Source organism: Phalangium opilio, unplaced genomic scaffold, assembly GCF_054372755.1.
Source record: "Phalangium opilio isolate 3A_F unplaced genomic scaffold, DU_Popi_V2 ptg000009l_1, whole genome shotgun sequence".
Taxonomy (NCBI): Eukaryota; Metazoa; Arthropoda; class Arachnida; order Opiliones; family Phalangiidae; genus Phalangium; species Phalangium opilio.
In genome coordinates, this window is record NW_028324146.1 from 12858563 (window position 1) to 12875148 (window position 16586).

The 16586-nt window shown below is 38.3% G+C and overlaps 6 non-coding genes and 48 pseudogenes across 6 annotated transcripts; all 54 read right to left on the minus strand.

Annotated features, from left to right (window-relative positions):
* Positions 1-110: 110 nt before the first annotated feature.
* On the minus strand, positions 111-229 carry LOC149715028 (5S ribosomal RNA; annotated as a pseudogene).
* Positions 230-589: 360 nt separating this feature from the next.
* LOC149715029 (5S ribosomal RNA) lies at positions 590-708 on the minus strand. The gene has a single exon (XR_016374125.1). It is a non-coding gene; the product is annotated as a 5S ribosomal RNA (ribosomal RNA).
* Positions 709-844: 136 nt separating this feature from the next.
* Positions 845-963, minus strand: LOC149715030 (5S ribosomal RNA; annotated as a pseudogene).
* A 362-nt stretch (positions 964-1325) lies between these two features.
* On the minus strand, positions 1326-1444 carry LOC149715031 (5S ribosomal RNA; annotated as a pseudogene).
* Positions 1445-1580: 136 nt separating this feature from the next.
* On the minus strand, positions 1581-1699 carry LOC149715032 (5S ribosomal RNA). Its single transcript, XR_016374126.1, has one exon. It is a non-coding gene; the product is annotated as a 5S ribosomal RNA (ribosomal RNA).
* Positions 1700-1835: 136 nt separating this feature from the next.
* On the minus strand, positions 1836-1954 carry LOC149715033 (5S ribosomal RNA; annotated as a pseudogene).
* A 122-nt stretch (positions 1955-2076) lies between these two features.
* Positions 2077-2179, minus strand: LOC149715034 (5S ribosomal RNA; annotated as a pseudogene).
* Positions 2180-2316: 137 nt separating this feature from the next.
* On the minus strand, positions 2317-2435 carry LOC149715035 (5S ribosomal RNA; annotated as a pseudogene).
* Positions 2436-2796: 361 nt separating this feature from the next.
* Positions 2797-2915, minus strand: LOC149715036 (5S ribosomal RNA). Its single transcript, XR_016374127.1, has one exon. It is a non-coding gene; the product is annotated as a 5S ribosomal RNA (ribosomal RNA).
* Positions 2916-3051: 136 nt separating this feature from the next.
* On the minus strand, positions 3052-3170 carry LOC149715037 (5S ribosomal RNA; annotated as a pseudogene).
* Positions 3171-3532: 362 nt separating this feature from the next.
* On the minus strand, positions 3533-3651 carry LOC149715038 (5S ribosomal RNA; annotated as a pseudogene).
* Positions 3652-3787: 136 nt separating this feature from the next.
* On the minus strand, positions 3788-3906 carry LOC149715039 (5S ribosomal RNA). The gene has a single exon (XR_016374128.1). It is a non-coding gene; the product is annotated as a 5S ribosomal RNA (ribosomal RNA).
* Positions 3907-4042: 136 nt separating this feature from the next.
* Positions 4043-4161, minus strand: LOC149715040 (5S ribosomal RNA; annotated as a pseudogene).
* Positions 4162-4283: 122 nt separating this feature from the next.
* Positions 4284-4386, minus strand: LOC149715041 (5S ribosomal RNA; annotated as a pseudogene).
* A 137-nt stretch (positions 4387-4523) lies between these two features.
* Positions 4524-4642, minus strand: LOC149715042 (5S ribosomal RNA; annotated as a pseudogene).
* A 361-nt stretch (positions 4643-5003) lies between these two features.
* Positions 5004-5122, minus strand: LOC149715043 (5S ribosomal RNA; annotated as a pseudogene).
* Positions 5123-5258: 136 nt separating this feature from the next.
* LOC149715044 (5S ribosomal RNA) lies at positions 5259-5377 on the minus strand (annotated as a pseudogene).
* A 361-nt stretch (positions 5378-5738) lies between these two features.
* On the minus strand, positions 5739-5857 carry LOC149715045 (5S ribosomal RNA; annotated as a pseudogene).
* Positions 5858-5993: 136 nt separating this feature from the next.
* Positions 5994-6112, minus strand: LOC149715046 (5S ribosomal RNA; annotated as a pseudogene).
* Positions 6113-6474: 362 nt separating this feature from the next.
* LOC149715047 (5S ribosomal RNA) lies at positions 6475-6593 on the minus strand (annotated as a pseudogene).
* A 136-nt stretch (positions 6594-6729) lies between these two features.
* LOC149715048 (5S ribosomal RNA) lies at positions 6730-6848 on the minus strand (annotated as a pseudogene).
* Positions 6849-6984: 136 nt separating this feature from the next.
* Positions 6985-7103, minus strand: LOC149715049 (5S ribosomal RNA; annotated as a pseudogene).
* A 362-nt stretch (positions 7104-7465) lies between these two features.
* LOC149715050 (5S ribosomal RNA) lies at positions 7466-7584 on the minus strand (annotated as a pseudogene).
* A 136-nt stretch (positions 7585-7720) lies between these two features.
* Positions 7721-7839, minus strand: LOC149715051 (5S ribosomal RNA). The gene has a single exon (XR_016374130.1). It is a non-coding gene; the product is annotated as a 5S ribosomal RNA (ribosomal RNA).
* A 136-nt stretch (positions 7840-7975) lies between these two features.
* LOC149715052 (5S ribosomal RNA) lies at positions 7976-8094 on the minus strand (annotated as a pseudogene).
* A 122-nt stretch (positions 8095-8216) lies between these two features.
* Positions 8217-8319, minus strand: LOC149715053 (5S ribosomal RNA; annotated as a pseudogene).
* Positions 8320-8456: 137 nt separating this feature from the next.
* LOC149715054 (5S ribosomal RNA) lies at positions 8457-8575 on the minus strand (annotated as a pseudogene).
* Positions 8576-8937: 362 nt separating this feature from the next.
* On the minus strand, positions 8938-9056 carry LOC149715055 (5S ribosomal RNA; annotated as a pseudogene).
* Positions 9057-9192: 136 nt separating this feature from the next.
* On the minus strand, positions 9193-9311 carry LOC149715056 (5S ribosomal RNA). Its single transcript, XR_016374131.1, has one exon. It is a non-coding gene; the product is annotated as a 5S ribosomal RNA (ribosomal RNA).
* Positions 9312-9447: 136 nt separating this feature from the next.
* Positions 9448-9566, minus strand: LOC149715057 (5S ribosomal RNA; annotated as a pseudogene).
* A 362-nt stretch (positions 9567-9928) lies between these two features.
* LOC149715058 (5S ribosomal RNA) lies at positions 9929-10047 on the minus strand (annotated as a pseudogene).
* A 122-nt stretch (positions 10048-10169) lies between these two features.
* LOC149715059 (5S ribosomal RNA) lies at positions 10170-10272 on the minus strand (annotated as a pseudogene).
* Positions 10273-10408: 136 nt separating this feature from the next.
* On the minus strand, positions 10409-10527 carry LOC149715060 (5S ribosomal RNA; annotated as a pseudogene).
* Positions 10528-10663: 136 nt separating this feature from the next.
* Positions 10664-10782, minus strand: LOC149715061 (5S ribosomal RNA; annotated as a pseudogene).
* Positions 10783-10918: 136 nt separating this feature from the next.
* On the minus strand, positions 10919-11037 carry LOC149715062 (5S ribosomal RNA; annotated as a pseudogene).
* A 122-nt stretch (positions 11038-11159) lies between these two features.
* On the minus strand, positions 11160-11262 carry LOC149715063 (5S ribosomal RNA; annotated as a pseudogene).
* A 137-nt stretch (positions 11263-11399) lies between these two features.
* LOC149715064 (5S ribosomal RNA) lies at positions 11400-11518 on the minus strand (annotated as a pseudogene).
* Positions 11519-11640: 122 nt separating this feature from the next.
* Positions 11641-11743, minus strand: LOC149715065 (5S ribosomal RNA; annotated as a pseudogene).
* Positions 11744-11880: 137 nt separating this feature from the next.
* Positions 11881-11999, minus strand: LOC149715066 (5S ribosomal RNA; annotated as a pseudogene).
* A 361-nt stretch (positions 12000-12360) lies between these two features.
* Positions 12361-12479, minus strand: LOC149715067 (5S ribosomal RNA; annotated as a pseudogene).
* Positions 12480-12615: 136 nt separating this feature from the next.
* On the minus strand, positions 12616-12734 carry LOC149715068 (5S ribosomal RNA; annotated as a pseudogene).
* A 122-nt stretch (positions 12735-12856) lies between these two features.
* Positions 12857-12959, minus strand: LOC149715069 (5S ribosomal RNA; annotated as a pseudogene).
* A 137-nt stretch (positions 12960-13096) lies between these two features.
* On the minus strand, positions 13097-13215 carry LOC149715070 (5S ribosomal RNA; annotated as a pseudogene).
* Positions 13216-13577: 362 nt separating this feature from the next.
* Positions 13578-13696, minus strand: LOC149715071 (5S ribosomal RNA; annotated as a pseudogene).
* A 361-nt stretch (positions 13697-14057) lies between these two features.
* Positions 14058-14176, minus strand: LOC149715072 (5S ribosomal RNA; annotated as a pseudogene).
* A 136-nt stretch (positions 14177-14312) lies between these two features.
* Positions 14313-14431, minus strand: LOC149715073 (5S ribosomal RNA; annotated as a pseudogene).
* A 122-nt stretch (positions 14432-14553) lies between these two features.
* On the minus strand, positions 14554-14656 carry LOC149715074 (5S ribosomal RNA; annotated as a pseudogene).
* Positions 14657-14792: 136 nt separating this feature from the next.
* Positions 14793-14911, minus strand: LOC149715075 (5S ribosomal RNA; annotated as a pseudogene).
* A 122-nt stretch (positions 14912-15033) lies between these two features.
* Positions 15034-15136, minus strand: LOC149715076 (5S ribosomal RNA; annotated as a pseudogene).
* A 137-nt stretch (positions 15137-15273) lies between these two features.
* LOC149715077 (5S ribosomal RNA) lies at positions 15274-15392 on the minus strand (annotated as a pseudogene).
* Positions 15393-15754: 362 nt separating this feature from the next.
* On the minus strand, positions 15755-15873 carry LOC149715078 (5S ribosomal RNA; annotated as a pseudogene).
* A 122-nt stretch (positions 15874-15995) lies between these two features.
* Positions 15996-16098, minus strand: LOC149715079 (5S ribosomal RNA; annotated as a pseudogene).
* Positions 16099-16235: 137 nt separating this feature from the next.
* On the minus strand, positions 16236-16354 carry LOC149715080 (5S ribosomal RNA; annotated as a pseudogene).
* A 122-nt stretch (positions 16355-16476) lies between these two features.
* Positions 16477-16579, minus strand: LOC149715081 (5S ribosomal RNA; annotated as a pseudogene).
* Positions 16580-16586: the final 7 nt, after the last annotated feature.

Below are 16586 nucleotides of genomic sequence, written 5' to 3' on the forward strand. Positions count from 1 at the left end.
TAAATTAAGTGAGACAAATTAACCTTCATCATTTTAAAACAATAACAAAAAGAAAACCTGTTTGCTTTTTACATATCAATTAAAATTTAAAAGAGGAAAAAAAGTGAAAAAGCCAACGGTACGCAGTGTTCCTAAGTGGTCGCCCTCCCAAGTACTGACTGCGCTCGACGCTGCTTAACTTCGGTTATCGGACGAGAACCGGTGTATTCAGCGTGATATGGCCGTTGCCGATAGTACTAGTTAATAATTTGAATTTAATTAACCTTCATCTTTATAAAACAATAAAAAAAGAAGATATGTTTGCTTTTTTCATATCTGGTGGAATTTAAAAGAGGAAACAAAAGTGAAAAAACAAACGGCACGCAGTATTCCCAAGTACTGTATGCGCTCGACGCTGCTTAACTTCGGTGATCGGACGTGAACCGGTGTTTTCAGCGTGATATGACCGTTGCCGAGAGTGCTAGTTAATAATTCGAATTTAAATTAAGTGAGACAAATTAACCTTCATCATTTTAAAACAATAACAAAAAGAAAACCTGTTTGCTTTTTACATATCTATTAAAATTTAAAAGAGGAAAAAAAGTGAAAAAGCCAACGGCACGCAGTGTTCCTAAGTGGTCTCCCTCCCAAGTAATGACTGCGCTCGACGCTGCTTAACTTCGGTGATCGGACGTGAACCGGTGTTTTCAGCGTGATATGGCCGTTGACGAGAGTGCTAGTTAATAATTCGAATTTAAATTAAGTGAGAAAAATTAACCTTCATCATTTTAAAACAATAACAAAAAGAAAACGTGTTTGCTTTTATCATATGTATTAAAATTTAAAAGAGGAAAAAAAGTGAAAAAGCCAACGGCACGCAGTGTTCGTAAGTGGTCTCCCTCCCAAGTAGTGACTGCGCTCGACGCTGCTTAACTTCGGTTATCGGACGAGAACCGGTGTATTCAGCGTGATACGGCCGTTGCCGAGAGTGCTAGTTAATAATTTTAATTTAATTAACTTTCATCTTTATAAAACAATAACAAAAAGAAGATATGTTTGCTTTTCTCATATCGGGTGGAATTTGAAAGAGGAAACAAAAGTGAAAAAGCCAACGGCACGCAGTATTCCCAAGTACTGTATGCGCTCGACGCTGCTTAACTTCGGTGATCGGACGTGAACCGGTGTTTTCAGCGTGATATGGACGTTGCGGAGAGTGCTAGTTAATAATTCGAATTTAAATTAAGTGAGTCAAATTAACCTTCATCATTTTAAAACAATAACAAAAAGGAAACCTGTTTGCTTTTTACATATCTATTAAAGTTTAAAAGAGGAAAAAAAAGTGAAAAAGCCAACGGCACCCAGTGTTCCTAAGTGGTCTCCCTCCCAAGTAATGACTGCGCTCGACGCTGCTTAACTTCGGTTATCGGACGAGAACCGGTGTATTCAGCGTGATATGGCCGTTGCCGAAAGTGCTAGTTAATAATTCGAATTTAAATTAAGTGAGACAAATTAACCTTCATCATTTTAAAACAATAACAAAAAGAAAACCTGTTTGCTTTTTACATATCTATTAAAATTTAAAAGAGGAAAAAAAGTGAAAAAGCCAACGGCACGCAGTGTTCCTAAGTGGTCTCCCTCCCAAGTAATGACTGCGCTCGACGCTGCTTAACTTCGGTGATCGGACGTGAACCGGTGTTTTCAGCGTGATATGGCCGTTGACGAGAGTGCTAGTTAATAATTCGAATTTAAATTAAGTGAGAAAAATTAACCTTCATCATTTTAAAACAATAACAAAAAGAAAACGTGTTTGCTTTTTACATATCTATTAAAATTTAAAAGAGGAAAAAAAGTGAAAAAGCCAACGGCACGCAGTGTTCCTAAGTGGTCTCCCTCCCAAGTAGTGACTGCGCTCGACGCTGCTTAACTTCGGTTATCGGACGAGAACCGGTGTATTCAGCGTGATACGGCCGTTGCCGAGAGTGCTAGTTAATAATTTGAATTTAATTTACTTTCACCTTTATAAAACAATAACAAAAAGAAGATATGTTTGCCTTTTTCATATCTGGTGGAATTTGAAAGAGGAAACAAAAGTGAAAAAGCCAACGGCACGCAGTATTCCCAAGTACTGTATGCGCTCGACGCTGCTTAACTTCGGTGATCGGACGTGAACCGGTGTTTTCAGCGTGATATGGCCGTTGCGGAGAGTGCTAGTTAATAATTCGAATGTAAATTAAGTGAGTCAAATTAACCTTCATCATTTTAAAACAATAACAAAAAGGAAACCTGTTTGCTTTTTACATATCTATTAAAATTTAAAAGAGGAAAAAAAAGTGAAAAAGCCAACGGCACGCAGTGTTCCTAAGTGGTCTCCCTCCCAAGTAATGACTGCGCTCGACGCTGCTTAATTTCGGTTATCGGACGAGAACCGGTGTATTCAGCGTGATATGGCCGTTGCCGAGAATGCTAGTTAATAATTTGAATTTAATTAACTTTCTTCTTTATAAAACAATAACAAAAAGAAGATATGTTTGCTTTTTTCATATCTGGTGGAATTTAAAAGAGGAAACAAAAGTGAAAAAACAAACGGCACGCAGTATTCCCAAGTACTGTATGCGCTCGACGCTGCTTAACTTCGGTGATCGGACGTGAACCGGTGTTTTCAGCGTGATATGACCGTTGCCGAGAGTGCTAGTTAATAATTCGAATTTAAATTAAGTGAGACAAATTAACCTTCATCATTTTAAAACAATAACAAAAAGAAAACCTGTTTGCTTTTTACATATCTATTAAAATTTAAAAGAGGAAAAAAAGTGAAAAAGCCAACGGCACGCAGTGTTCCTAAGTGGTCTCCCTCCCAAGTAATGACTGCGCTCGACGCTGCTTAACTTCGGTGATCGGACGTGAACCGGTGTTTTCAGCGTGATATGGCCGTTGACGAGAGTGCTAGTTAATAATTCGAATTTAAATTAAGTGAGAAAAATTAACCTTCATCATTTTAAAACAATAACAAAAAGAAAACGTGTTTGCTTTTATCATATGTATTAAAATTTAAAAGAGGAAAAAAAGTGAAAAAGCCAACGGCACGCAGTGTTCGTAAGTGGTCTCCCTCCCAAGTAGTGACTGCGCTCGACGCTGCTTAACTTCGGTTATCGGACGAGAACCGGTGTATTCAGCGTGATACGGCCGTTGCCGAGAGTGCTAGTTAATAATTTTAATTTAATTAACTTTCATCTTTATAAAACAATAACAAAAAGAAGATATGTTTGCTTTTCTCATATCGGGTGGAATTTGAAAGAGGAAACAAAAGTGAAAAAGCCAACGGCACGCAGTATTCCCAAGTACTGTATGCGCTCGACGCTGCTTAACTTCGGTGATCGGACGTGAACCGGTGTTTTCAGCGTGATATGGACGTTGCGGAGAGTGCTAGTTAATAATTCGAATTTAAATTAAGTGAGTCAAATTAACCTTCATCATTTTAAAACAATAACAAAAAGGAAACCTGTTTGCTTTTTACATATCTATTAAAGTTTAAAAGAGGAAAAAAAAGTGAAAAAGCCAACGGCACCCAGTGTTCCTAAGTGGTCTCCCTCCCAAGTAATGACTGCGCTCGACGCTGCTTAACTTCGGTTATCGGACGAGAACCGGTGTATTCAGCGTGATATGGCCGTTGCCGAAAGTGCTAGTTAATAATTCGAATTTAAATTAAGTGAGACAAATTAACCTTCATCATTTTAAAACAATAACAAAAAGAAAACCTGTTTGCTTTTTACATATCTATTAAAATTTAAAAGAGGAAAAAAAGTGAAAAAGCCAACGGCACGCAGTGTTCCTAAGTGGTCTCCCTCCCAAGTAATGACTGCGCTCGACGCTGCTTAACTTCGGTGATCGGACGTGAACCGGTGTTTTCAGCGTGATATGGCCGTTGACGAGAGTGCTAGTTAATAATTCGAATTTAAATTAAGTGAGAAAAATTAACCTTCATCATTTTAAAACAATAACAAAAAGAAAACGTGTTTGCTTTTTACATATCTATTAAAATTTAAAAGAGGAAAAAAAGTGAAAAAGCCAACGGCACGCAGTGTTCCTAAGTGGTCTCCCTCCCAAGTAGTGACTGCGCTCGACGCTGCTTAACTTCGGTTATCGGACGAGAACCGGTGTATTCAGCGTGATACGGCCGTTGCCGAGAGTGCTAGTTAATAATTTGAATTTAATTTACTTTCACCTTTATAAAACAATAACAAAAAGAAGATATGTTTGCCTTTTTCATATCTGGTGGAATTTGAAAGAGGAAACAAAAGTGAAAAAGCCAACGGCACGCAGTATTCCCAAGTACTGTATGCGCTCGACGCTGCTTAACTTCGGTGATCGGACGTGAACCGGTGTTTTCAGCGTGATATGGCCGTTGCGGAGAGTGCTAGTTAATAATTCGAATGTAAATTAAGTGAGTCAAATTAACCTTCATCATTTTAAAACAATAACAAAAAGGAAACCTGTTTGCTTTTTACATATCTATTAAAATTTAAAAGAGGAAAAAAAAGTGAAAAAGCCAACGGCACGCAGTGTTCCTAAGTGGTCTCCCTCCCAAGTAATGACTGCGCTCGACGCTGCTTAATTTCGGTTATCGGACGAGAACCGGTGTATTCAGCGTGATATGGCCGTTGCCGAGAATGCTAGTTAATAATTTGAATTTAATTAACTTTCTTCTTTATAAAACAATAACAAAAAGAAGATATGTTTGCTTTTTTCATATCTGGTGGAATTTAAAAGAGGAAACAAAAGTGAAAAAACAAACGGCACGCAGTATTCCCAAGTACTGTATGCGCTCGACGCTGCTTAACTTCGGTGATCGGACGTGAACCGGTGTTTTCAGCGTGATATGGCCGTTGCCGAGAGTGCTAGTTAATAATTCGAATTTAAATTAAGTGAGGCAAATTAACCTTCATCATTTTAAAACAATAACAAAAAGAAAACCTGTTTGCTTTTTACATATCTATTAAAATTTAAAAGAGGAAAAAAAGTGAAAAAGCCAACGGCACGCAGTGTTCCTAAGTGGTCTCCCTCCCAAGTAATGACTGCGCTCGACGCTGCTTAACTTCGGTGATCGGACGTGAACCGGTGTTTTCAGCGTGATATGGCCGTTGCCGAGAGTGCTAGTTAAAAATTCGAATTTAAATTAAGTGAGAAAAATTAACCTTCATCATTTTAAAACAATAACAAAAAGAAAACGTGTTTGCTTTTATCATATCTATTAAAATTTAAAAGAGGAAAAAAAGTGAAAAAGCCAACGGCACGCAGTGTTCCTAAGTGGTCTCCCTCCCAAGTAGTGACTGCGCTCCACGCTGCTTAACTTCGGTTATCGGACGAGAACCGGTGTATTCAGCGTGATATGGCCGTTGCCGATAGTACTAGTTAATAATTTGAATTTAATTAACCTTCATCTTTATAAAACAATAACAAAAAGAAGATAGGTTTGCTTTTTTCATATCTGGTGGAATTTAAAAGAGGAAACAAAAGTGAAAAAACAAACGGCACGCAGTATTCCCAAGTACTGTATGCGCTCGACGCTGCTTAACTTCGGTGATCGGACGTGAATCGGTGTTTTCAGCGTGATATGGCCGTTGCCGAGAGTGCTAGTTAATAATTCGAATTTAAATTAAGTGAGACAAATTAACCTTCATCATTTTAAAACAATAACAAAAAGAAAACCTGTTTGCTTTTTACATATCTATTAAAATTTAAAAGAGGAAAAAAAGTGAAAAAGCCAACGGCACGCAGTGTTCCTAAGTGGTCTCCCTCCCAAGTAATGACTGCGCTCGACGCTGCTTAACTTCGGTGATCGGACGTGAACCGGTGTTTTCAGCGTGATATGGCCGTTGCCGAGAGTGCTAGTTAATAATTCGAATTTAAATTAAGTGAGACAAATTAACCTTCATCATTTTAAAACAATAACAAAAAGAAAACGTGTTTGCTTTTATCATATCTATTAAAATTTAAAAGAGGAAAAAAAGTGAAAAAGCCAACGGCACGCAGTGTTCCTAAGTGGTCTCCCTCCCAAGTAGTGACTGCGCTCGACGCTGCTTAACTTCGGTTATCGGACGAGAACCGGTGTATTCAGCGTGATACGGCCGTTGCCGAGAGTGCTAGTTAATAATTTTAATTTAATTAACTTTCATCTTTATAAAACAATAACAAAAAGAAGATATGTTTGCTTTTTTCATATCGGGTGGAATTTGAAAGAGGAAACAAAAGTGAAAAAGCCAACGGCACGCAGTATTCCCAAGTACTGTATGCGCTCGACGCTGCTTAACTTCGGTGATCGGACGTGAACCGGTGTTTTCAGCGTGATATGGACGTTGCGGAGAGTGCTAGTTAATAATTCGAATTTAAATTAAGTGAGTCAAATTAACCTTCATCATTTTAAAACAATAACAAAAAGGAAACCTGTTTGCTTTTTACATATCTATTAAAGTTTAAAAGAGGAAAAAAAAGTGAAAAAGCCAACGGCACGCAGTGTTCCTAAGTGGTCTCCCTCCCAAGTAATGACTGCGCTCGACGCTGCTTAACTTCGGTTATCGGACGAGAACCGGTGTATTCAGCGTGATATGGCCGTTGCCGAGAGTGCTAGTTAATAATTCGAATTTAAATTAAGTGAGACAAATTAACCTTCATCATTTTAAAACAATAACAAAAAGAAAACCTGTTTGCTTTTTACATATCTATTAAAATTTAAAAGAGGAAAAAAAGTGAAAAAGCCAACGGCACGCAGTGTTCCTAAGTGGTCTCCCTCCCAAGTAATGACTGCGCTCGACGCTGCTTAACTTCGGTGATCGGACGTGAACCGGTGTTTTCAGCGTGATATGGCCGTTGCCGAGAGTGCTAGTTAATAATTCGAATTTAAATTAAGTGAGACAAATTAACCTTCATCATTTTAAAACAATAACAAAAAGAAAACGTGTTTGCTTTTATCATATCTATTAAAATTTAAAAGAGGAAAAAAAGTGAAAAAGCCAACGGCACGCAGTGTTCCTAAGTGGTCTCCCTCCCAAGTAGTGACTGCGCTCGACGCTGCTTAACTTCGGTTATCGGACGAGAACCGGTGTATTCAGCGTGATACGGCCGTTGCCGAGAGTGCTAGTTAATAATTTTAATTTAATTAACTTTCATCTTTATAAAACAATAACAAAAAGAAGATATGTTTGCTTTTTTCATATCGGGTGGAATTTGAAAGAGGAAACAAAAGTGAAAAAGCCAACGGCACGCAGTATTCCCAAGTACTGTATGCGCTCGACGCTGCTTAACTTCGGTGATCGGACGTGAACCGGTGTTTTCAGCGTGATATGGACGTTGCGGAGAGTGCTAGTTAATAATTCGAATTTAAATTAAGTGAGTCAAATTAACCTTCATCATTTTAAAACAATAACAAAAAGGAAACCTGTTTGCTTTTTACATATCTATTAAAGTTTAAAAGAGGAAAAAAAAGTGAAAAAGCCAACGGCACGCAGTGTTCCTAAGTGGTCTCCCTCCCAAGTAATGACTGCGCTCGACGCTGCTTAACTTCGGTTATCGGACGAGAACCGGTGTATTCAGCGTGATATGGCCGTTGCCGAGAGTGCTAGTTAATAATTCGAATTTAAATTAAGTGAGACAAATTAACCTTCATCATTTTAAAACAATAACAAAAAGAAAACCTGTTTGCTTTTTACATATCTATTAAAATTTAAAAGAGGAAAAAAAGTGAAAAAGCCAACGGCACGCAGTGTTCCTAAGTGGTCTCCCTCCCAAGTAATGACTGCGCTCGACGCTGCTTAACTTCGGTGATCGGACGTGAACCGGTGTTTTCAGCGTGATATGGCCGTTGACGAGAGTGCTAGTTAATAATTCGAATTTAAATTAAGTGAGAAAAATTAACCTTCATCATTTTAAAACAATAACAAAAAGAAAACGTGTTTGCTTTTTACATATCTATTAAAATTTAAAAGAGGAAAAAAAGTGAAAAAGCCAACGGCACGCAGTGTTCCTAAGTGGTCTCCCTCCCAAGTAGTGACTGCGCTCGACGCTGCTTAACTTCGGTTATCGGACGAGAACCGGTGTATTCAGCGTGATACGGCCGTTGCCGAGAGTGCTAGTTAATAATTTGAATTTAATTTACTTTCACCTTTATAAAACAATAACAAAAAGAAGATATGTTTGCCTTTTTCATATCTGGTGGAATTTGAAAGAGGAAACAAAAGTGAAAAAGCCAACGGCACGCAGTATTCCCAAGTACTGTATGCGCTCGACGCTGCTTAACTTCGGTGATCGGACGAGAACCGGTGTTTTCAGCGTGATATGGCCGTTGCGGAGAGTGCTAGTTAATAATTCGAATTTAAATTAAGTGAGTCAAATTAACCTTCATCATTTTAAAACAATAACAAAAAGGAAACCTGTTTGCTTTTTACATATCTATTAAAATTTAAAAGAGGAAAAAAAAGTGAAAAAGCCAACGGCACGCAGTGTTCCTAAGTGGTCTCCCTCCCAAGTAATGAATGCGCACGACGCTGCTTAACTTCGGTTATCGGACGAGAACCGGTGTATTCAGCGTGATACGGCCGTTGCCGAGAGTGCTAGTTAATAATTTTAATTTAATTAACTTTCATCTTTATAAAACAATAACAAAAAGAAGATATGTTTGCTTTTTTCATATCGGGTGGAATTTGAAAGAGGAAACAAAAGTGAAAAAGCCAACGGCACGCAGTACTCCCAAGTACTGTATGCGCTCGACGCTGCTTAACTTCGGTGATCGGACGTGAACCGGTGTTTTCAGCGTGATATGGACGTTGCGGAGAGTGCTAGTTAATAATTCGAATTTAAATTAAGTGAGTCAAATTAACCTTCATCATTTTAAAACAATAACAAAAAGGAAACCTGTTTGCTTTTTACATATCTATTAAAGTTTAAAAGAGGAAAAAAAAGTGAAAAAGCCAACGGCACGCAGTGTTCCTAAGTGGTCTCCCTCCCAAGTAATGACTGCGCTCGACGCTGCTTAACTTCGGTTATCGGACGAGAACCGGTGTATTCAGCGTGATATGGCCGTTGCCGAGAGTGCTAGTTAATAATTCGAATTTAAATTAAGTGAGACAAATTAACCTTCATCATTTTAAAACAATAACAAAAAGAAAACCTGTTTGCTTTTTACATATCTATTAAAATTTAAAAGAGGAAAAAAAGTGAAAAAGCCAACGGCACGCAGTGTTCCTAAGTGGTCTCCCTCCCAAGTAATGACTGCGCTCGACGCTGCTTAACTTCGGTGATCGGACGTGAACCGGTGTTTTCAGCGTGATATGGCCGTTGACGAGAGTGCTAGTTAATAATTCGAATTTAAATTAAGTGAGAAAAATTAACCTTCATCATTTTAAAACAATAACAAAAAGAAAACGTGTTTGCTTTTTACATATCTATTAAAATTTAAAAGAGGAAAAAAAGTGAAAAAGCCAACGGCACGCAGTGTTCCTAAGTGGTCTCCCTCCCAAGTAGTGACTGCGCTCGACGCTGCTTAACTTCGGTTATCGGACGAGAACCGGTGTATTCAGCGTGATACGGCCGTTGCCGAGAGTGCTAGTTAATAATTTGAATTTAATTTACTTTCACCTTTATAAAACAATAACAAAAAGAAGATATGTTTGCCTTTTTCATATCTGGTGGAATTTGAAAGAGGAAACAAAAGTGAAAAAGCCAACGGCACGCAGTATTCCCAAGTACTGTATGCTTTCGACGCTGCTTAACTTCGGTGATCGGACGAGAACCGGTGTTTTCAGCGTGATATGGCCGTTGCGGAGAGTGCTAGTTAATAATTCGAATTTAAATTAAGTGAGTCAAATTAACCTTCATCATTTTAAAACAATAACAAAAAGGAAACCTGTTTGCCTTTTACATATCTATTAAAATTTAAAAGAGGAAAAAAAAGTGAAAAAGCCAACGGCACGCAGTGTTCCTAAGTGGTCTCCCTCCCAAGTAATGAATGCGCACGACGCTGCTTAACTTCGGTTATCGGACGAGAACCGGTGTATTCAGCGTGATATGGCCGTTGCCGAGAATGCTAGTTAATAATTTGAATTTAATTAACTTTCTTCTTTATAAAACAATAACAAAAAGAAGATATGTTTGCTTTTTTCATATCTGGTGGAATTTAAAAGAGGAAACAAAAGTGAAAAAGCCAACGGCACGCAGTATTCCCAAGTACTGTATGCGCTCGACGCTGCTTAACTGCGGTGATCGGACGTGAACCGGTGTTTTCAGCGTGATATGGCCGTTGCGGAGAGTGCTAGTTAATAATTCGAATTTAGATTAAGTGAGACAAATTAACCTTCATCATTTTAAAACAATAACAAAAAGAAAACCTGTTTGCTTTTTACATATCTATTAAAATTTTAAAGAGGAAAAAAAGTGAAAAAGCCAACGGCACGCAGTGTTCCTAAGTGGTCTCCCTCCCAAGTAATGACTGCGCTCGACGCTGCTTAACTTCGGTTATCGGACGAGAACCGGTGTATTCAGCGTGATATGGCCGTTGCCGAGAGTGCTAGTTAATAATTCGAATTTAAATTAAGTGAGACAAATTAACCTTCATCATTTTAAAACAATAACAAAAAGAAAACCTGTTTGCTTTTTACATATCTATTAAAATTTAAAAGAGGAAAAAAAGTGAAAAAGCCAACGGCACGCAGTGTTCCTAAGTGGTCTCCCTCCCAAGTAGTGACTGCGCTCGACGCTGCTTAACTTCGGTTATCGGACGAGAACCGGTGTATTCAGCGTGATATGGCCGTTGACGAGAGTGCTAGTTAATAATTCGAATTTAAATTAAGTGAGAAAAATTAACCTTCATCATTTTAAAACAATAACAAAAAGAAAACGTGTTTGCTTTTTACATATCTATTAAAATTTAAAAGAGGAAAAAAAGTGAAAAAGCCAACGGCACGCAGTGTTCCTAAGTGGTCTCCCTCCCAAGTAGTGACTGCGCTCGACGCTGCTTAACTTCGGTTATCGGACGAGAACCGGTGTATTCAGCGTGATACGGCCGTTGCCGAGAGTGCTAGTTAATAATTTGAATTTAATTTACTTTCACCTTTATAAAACAATAACAAAAAGAAGATATGTTTGCCTTTTTCATATCTGGTGGAATTTGAAAGAGGAAACAAAAGTGAAAAAGCCAACGGCACGCAGTATTCCCAAGTACTGTATGCGCTCGACGCTGCTTAACTTCGGTGATCGGACGTGAACCGGTGTTTTCAGCGTGATATGGCCGTTGCGGAGAGTGCTAGTTAATAATTCGAATTTAAATTAAGTGAGTCAAATTAACCTTCATCATTTTAAAACAATAACAAAAAGGAAACCTGTTTGCTTTTTACATATCTATTAAAATTTAAAAGAGGAAAAAAAAGTGAAAAAGCCAACGGCACGCAGTGTTCCTAAGTGGTCTCCCTCCCAAGTAATGACTGCGCTCGACGCTGCTTAACTTCGGTTATAGGACGAGAACCGGTGTATTCAGCGTGATATGGCCGTTGCCGAGAATGCTAGTTAATAATTTGAATTTAATTAACTTTCTTCTTTATAAAACAATAACAAAAAGAACATATGTTTGCTTTTTTCATATCTGGTGGAATTTAAAAGAGGAAACAAAAGTGAAAAAGCCAACGGCACGCAGTATTCCCAAGTACTGTATGCGCTCGACGCTGCTTAACTTCGGTGATCGGACGTGAACCGGTGTTTTCAGCGTGATATGGCCGTTGCGGAGAGTGCTAGTTAATAATTCGAATTTAGATTAAGTGAGTCAAATTAACCTTCATCATTTTAAAACAATAACAAAAAGGAAACCTGTTTGCTTTTTACATATCTATTAAAATTTAAAAGAGGAAAAAAAATTGAAAAAGCCAACGGCACGCAGTGTTCCTAAGTGGTCTCCCTCCCAAGTAATGACTGCGCTCGACGCTGCTTAACTTCGGTTATCGGACGAGAACCGGTGTATTCAGCGTGATATGGCCGTTGCCGAGAATGCTAGTTAATAATTTGAATTTAATTAACTTTCTTCTTTATAAAACAATAACAAAAAGAAGATATGTTTGCTTTTTTCATATCTGGTGGAATTTAAAAGAGGAAACAAAAGTGAGAAAGCAAACGGCACGCAGTATTCCCAAGTACTGTATGCGCTCGACGCTGCTTTACTTCGGTGATCGGACGTGAACCGGTCTTTTCAGCGTGATATGGCCGTTGCCGAGAGTGCTAGTTAATAATTCGAATTTAAATTAAGTGAGACAAATTAACCTTCATCATTTTAAAACAATAACAAAAAGAAATCCTGTTTGCTTTTTACATATCAATTAAAATTTAAAAGAGGAAAAAAAGTGAAAAAGCCAACGGCACGCAGTGTTCCTAAGTGGTCTCCCTCCCAAGTAATGACTGCGCTCGACGCTGCTTAACTTCGGTGATCGGACGTGAACCGGTGTTTTCAGCGTGATATGGCCGTTGCCGAGAGTGCTAGTTAATAATTCGAATTTAAATTAAGTGAGACAAATTAACCTTCATCATTTTAAAACAATAACAAAAAGAAAACCTGTTTGCTTTTTACATATCAATTAAAATTTAAAAGAGGAAAAAAAGTGAAAAAGCCAACGGTACGCAGTTCTCCTAAGTGGTCTCCCTCCCAAGTAGTGACTGCGCTCGACGCTGCTTAAATTCGGTTATCGGACGAGAACCGGTGTATTCAGCGTGATATGGCCGTTGCCGAGAGTGCTAGTTAATAATTTGAATTTAATTAACTTTCACCTTTATAAAACAATAACAAAAAGAAGATATGTTTGCCTTTTTCAAATCTGGTGGAATTTGAAAGAGGAAACAAAAGTGAAAAAGCCAACGGCACGCAGTATTCCCAAGTACTGTATGCGCTCGACGCTGCTTAACTTCGGTGATCGGACGTGAACCGGTGTTTTCAGCGTGATATGGCCGTTGCCGAGAGTGCTAGTTAATAATTCGAATTTAAATTAAGTGAGACAAATTAACCTTCATCATTTTAAAACAATAACAAAAAGAAAACATGTTTGCTTTTTTCATATCTATTAAAATTTAAAAGAGGAAAAAAAAGTGAAAAAGCCAACGGCACGCAGTTTTCCTAAGTGGTCTCCCTCCCAAGTAGTGACTGCGCTCGACGCTGCTTAACTTCGGTTATCGGACGAGAACCGGTGTATTCAGCGTGATATGGCCGTTGCCGAGAGTGCTAGTTAATAATTTGAATTTAATTAACTTTCTTCTTTATAAAACAATAACAAAAAGAAGATATGTTTGCTTTTTTCATATCTGGTGGAATTTAAAAGAGGAAACAAAAGTGAAAAAGCCAACGGCACGCAGTATTCCCAAGTACTGTATGCGCTCGACGCTGCTTAACGTCGGTGATCGGACGTGAACCAGTGTTTTCAGCGTGATATGGCCGTTGCGGAGAGTGCTAGTTAATAATTCGAATTTAGATTAAGTGAGTCAAATTAACCTTCATCATTTTAAAACAATAACAAAAAGGAAACCTGTTTGCTTTTTACATATCTATTAAAATTTAAAAGAGGAAAAAAAATTGAAAAAGCCAACGGCACGCAGTGTTCCTAAGTGGTCTCCCTCCCAAGTAATGACTGCACTCGACGCTGCTTAACTTCGGTTATCGGACGAGAACCGGTGTATTCAGCGTGATATGGCCGTTGCCGAGAATGCTAGTTAATAATTTGAATTTAATTAACTTTCTTCTTTATAAAACAATAACAAAAAGAAGATATGTTTGCTTTTTTCATATCTGGTGGAATTTAAAAGAGGAAACAAAAGTGAGAAAGCAAACGGCACGCAGTATTCCCAAGTACTGTATGCGCTCGACGCTGCTTTACTTCGGTGATCGGACGTGAACCGGTCTTTTCAGCGTGATATGGCCGTTGCCGAGAGTGCTAGTTAATAATTCGAATTTAAATTAAGTGAGACAAATTAACCTTCATCATTTTAAAACAATAACAAAAAGAAATCCTGTTTGCTTTTTACATATCAATTAAAATTTAAAAGAGGAAAAAAAGTGAAAAAGCCAACGGCACGCAGTGTTCCTAAGTGGTCTCCCTCCCAAGTAATGACTGCGCTCGACGCTGCTTAACTTCGGTGATCGGACGTGAACCGGTGTTTTCAGCGTGATATGGCCGTTGCCGAGAGTGCTAGTTAATAATTCGAATTTAAATTAAGTGAGACAAATTAACCTTCATCATTTTAAAACAATAACAAAAAGAAAACCTGTTTGCTTTTTACATATCAATTAAAATTTAAAAGAGGAAAAAAAGTGAAAAAGCCAACGGTACGCAGTTCTCCTAAGTGGTCTCCCTCCCAAGTAGTGACTGCGCTCGACGCTGCTTAAATTCGGTTATCGGACGAGAACCGGTGTATTCAGCGTGATATGGCCGTTGCCGAGAGTGCTAGTTAATAATTTGAATTTAATTAACTTTCACCTTTATAAAACAATAACAAAAAGAAGATATGTTTGCCTTTTTCAAATCTGGTGGAATTTGAAAGAGGAAACAAAAGTGAAAAAGCCAACGGCACGCAGTATTCCCAAGTACTGTATGCGCTCGACGCTGCTTAACTTCGGTGATCGGACGTGAACCGGTGTTTTCAGCGTGATATGGCCGTTGCCGAGAGTGCTAGTTAATAATTCGAATTTAAATTAAGTGAGACAAATTAACCTTCATCATTTTAAAACAATAACAAAAAGAAAACCTGTTTGCTTTTTACATATCAATTAAAATTTAAAAGAGGAAAAAAAGTGAAAAAGCCAACGGTACGCAGTTTTCCTAAGTGGTCTCCCTCCCAAGTAGTGACTGCGCTCGACGCTGCTTAAATTCGGTTATCGGACGAGAACCGGTGTATTCAGCGTGATATGGCCGTTGCCGAGAGTGCTAGTTAATAATTTGAATTTAATTAACTTTCACCTTTATAAAACAATAACAAAAAGAAGATATGTTTGCCTTTTTCAAATCTGGTGGAATTTGAAAGAGGAAACAAAAGTGAAAAAGCCAACGGCACGCAGTATTCCCAAGTACTGTATGCGCTCGACGCTGCTTAACTTCGGTGATCGGACGTGAACCGGTGTTTTCAGCGTGATATGGCCGTTGCCGAGAGTGCTAGTTAATAATTCGAATTTAAATTAAGTGAGACAAATTAACCTTCATCATTTTAAAACAATAACAAAAAGAAAACCTGTTTGCTTTTTACATATCTATTAAAATTTAAAAGAGGAAAAAAAAGTGAAAAAGCCAACGGCACGCAGTGTTCCTAAGTGGTCTCCCTCCCAAGTAATGACTGCGCTCGACGCTGCTTAACTTCGGTTATCGGACGAGAACCGGTGTATTCAGCGTGATATGGCCGTTGCCGAGAATGCTAGTTAATAATTTGAATTTAATTAACTTTCTTCTTTATAAAACAATAACAAAAAGAAGATATGTTTGCTTTTTTCATATCTGGTGGAATTTAAAAGAGGAAACAAAAGTGAGAAAGCAAACGGCACGCAGTATTCCCAAGTACTGTATGCGCTCGACGCTGCTTTACTTCGGTGATCGGACGTGAACCGGTGTTTTCAGCGTGATATGGCCGTTGCCGAGAGTGCTAGTTAATAATTCGAATTTAAATTAAGTGAGACAAATTAACCTTCATCATTTTAAAACAATAACAAAAAGAAAACATGTTTGGTTTTTTCATATCTATTAAAATTTAAAAGAGGAAAAAAAAGTGAAAAAGCCAACGGCACGCAGTTTTCCTAAGTGGTCTCCCTCCCAAGTAGTGACTGCGCTCGACGCTGCTTAACTTCGGTTATCGGACGAGAACCGGTGTATTCAGCGTGATATGGCCGTTGCCGAGAGTGCTAGTTAATAATTTGAATTTAATTAACTTTCACCTTTATAAAACAATAACAAAAAGAAGATATGTTTGCCTTTTTCATATCTGGTGGAATTTGAAAGAGGAAACAAAAGTGAAAAAGCCAACGGCACGCAGTATTCCCAAGTACTGTATGCGCTCGACGCTGCTTAACTTCGGTGATCGGACGTGAACCGGTGTTTTCAGCGTGATATGGCCGTTGCCGAGAGTGCTAGTTAATAATTCGAATTTAAATTAAGTGAGACAAATTAACCTTCATCATTTTAAAACAATAACAAAAAGAAAACATGTTTGGTTTTTTCATATCTATTAAAATTTAAAAGAGGAAAAAAAAGTGAAAAAGCCAACGGCACGCAGTTTTCCTAAGTGGTCTCCCTCCCAAGTAGTGACTGCGCTCGACGCTGCTTAACTTCGGTTATCGGACGAGAACCGGTGTATTCAGCGTGATATGGCCGTTGCCGAGAGTGCTAGTTAATAATTTGAATTTAATTAACTTTCACCTTTATAAAACAATAACAAAAAGAAGATATGTTTGCCTTTTTCATATCTGGTGGAATTTGAAAGAGGAAACAAAAGTGAAAAAGCCAACGGCACGCAGTATTCCCAAGTACTGTATGCGCTCGACGCTGCTTTACTTCGGTGATCGGACGTGAACCGGTGTTTTCAGCGTGATATGGCCGTTGCCGAGAGTG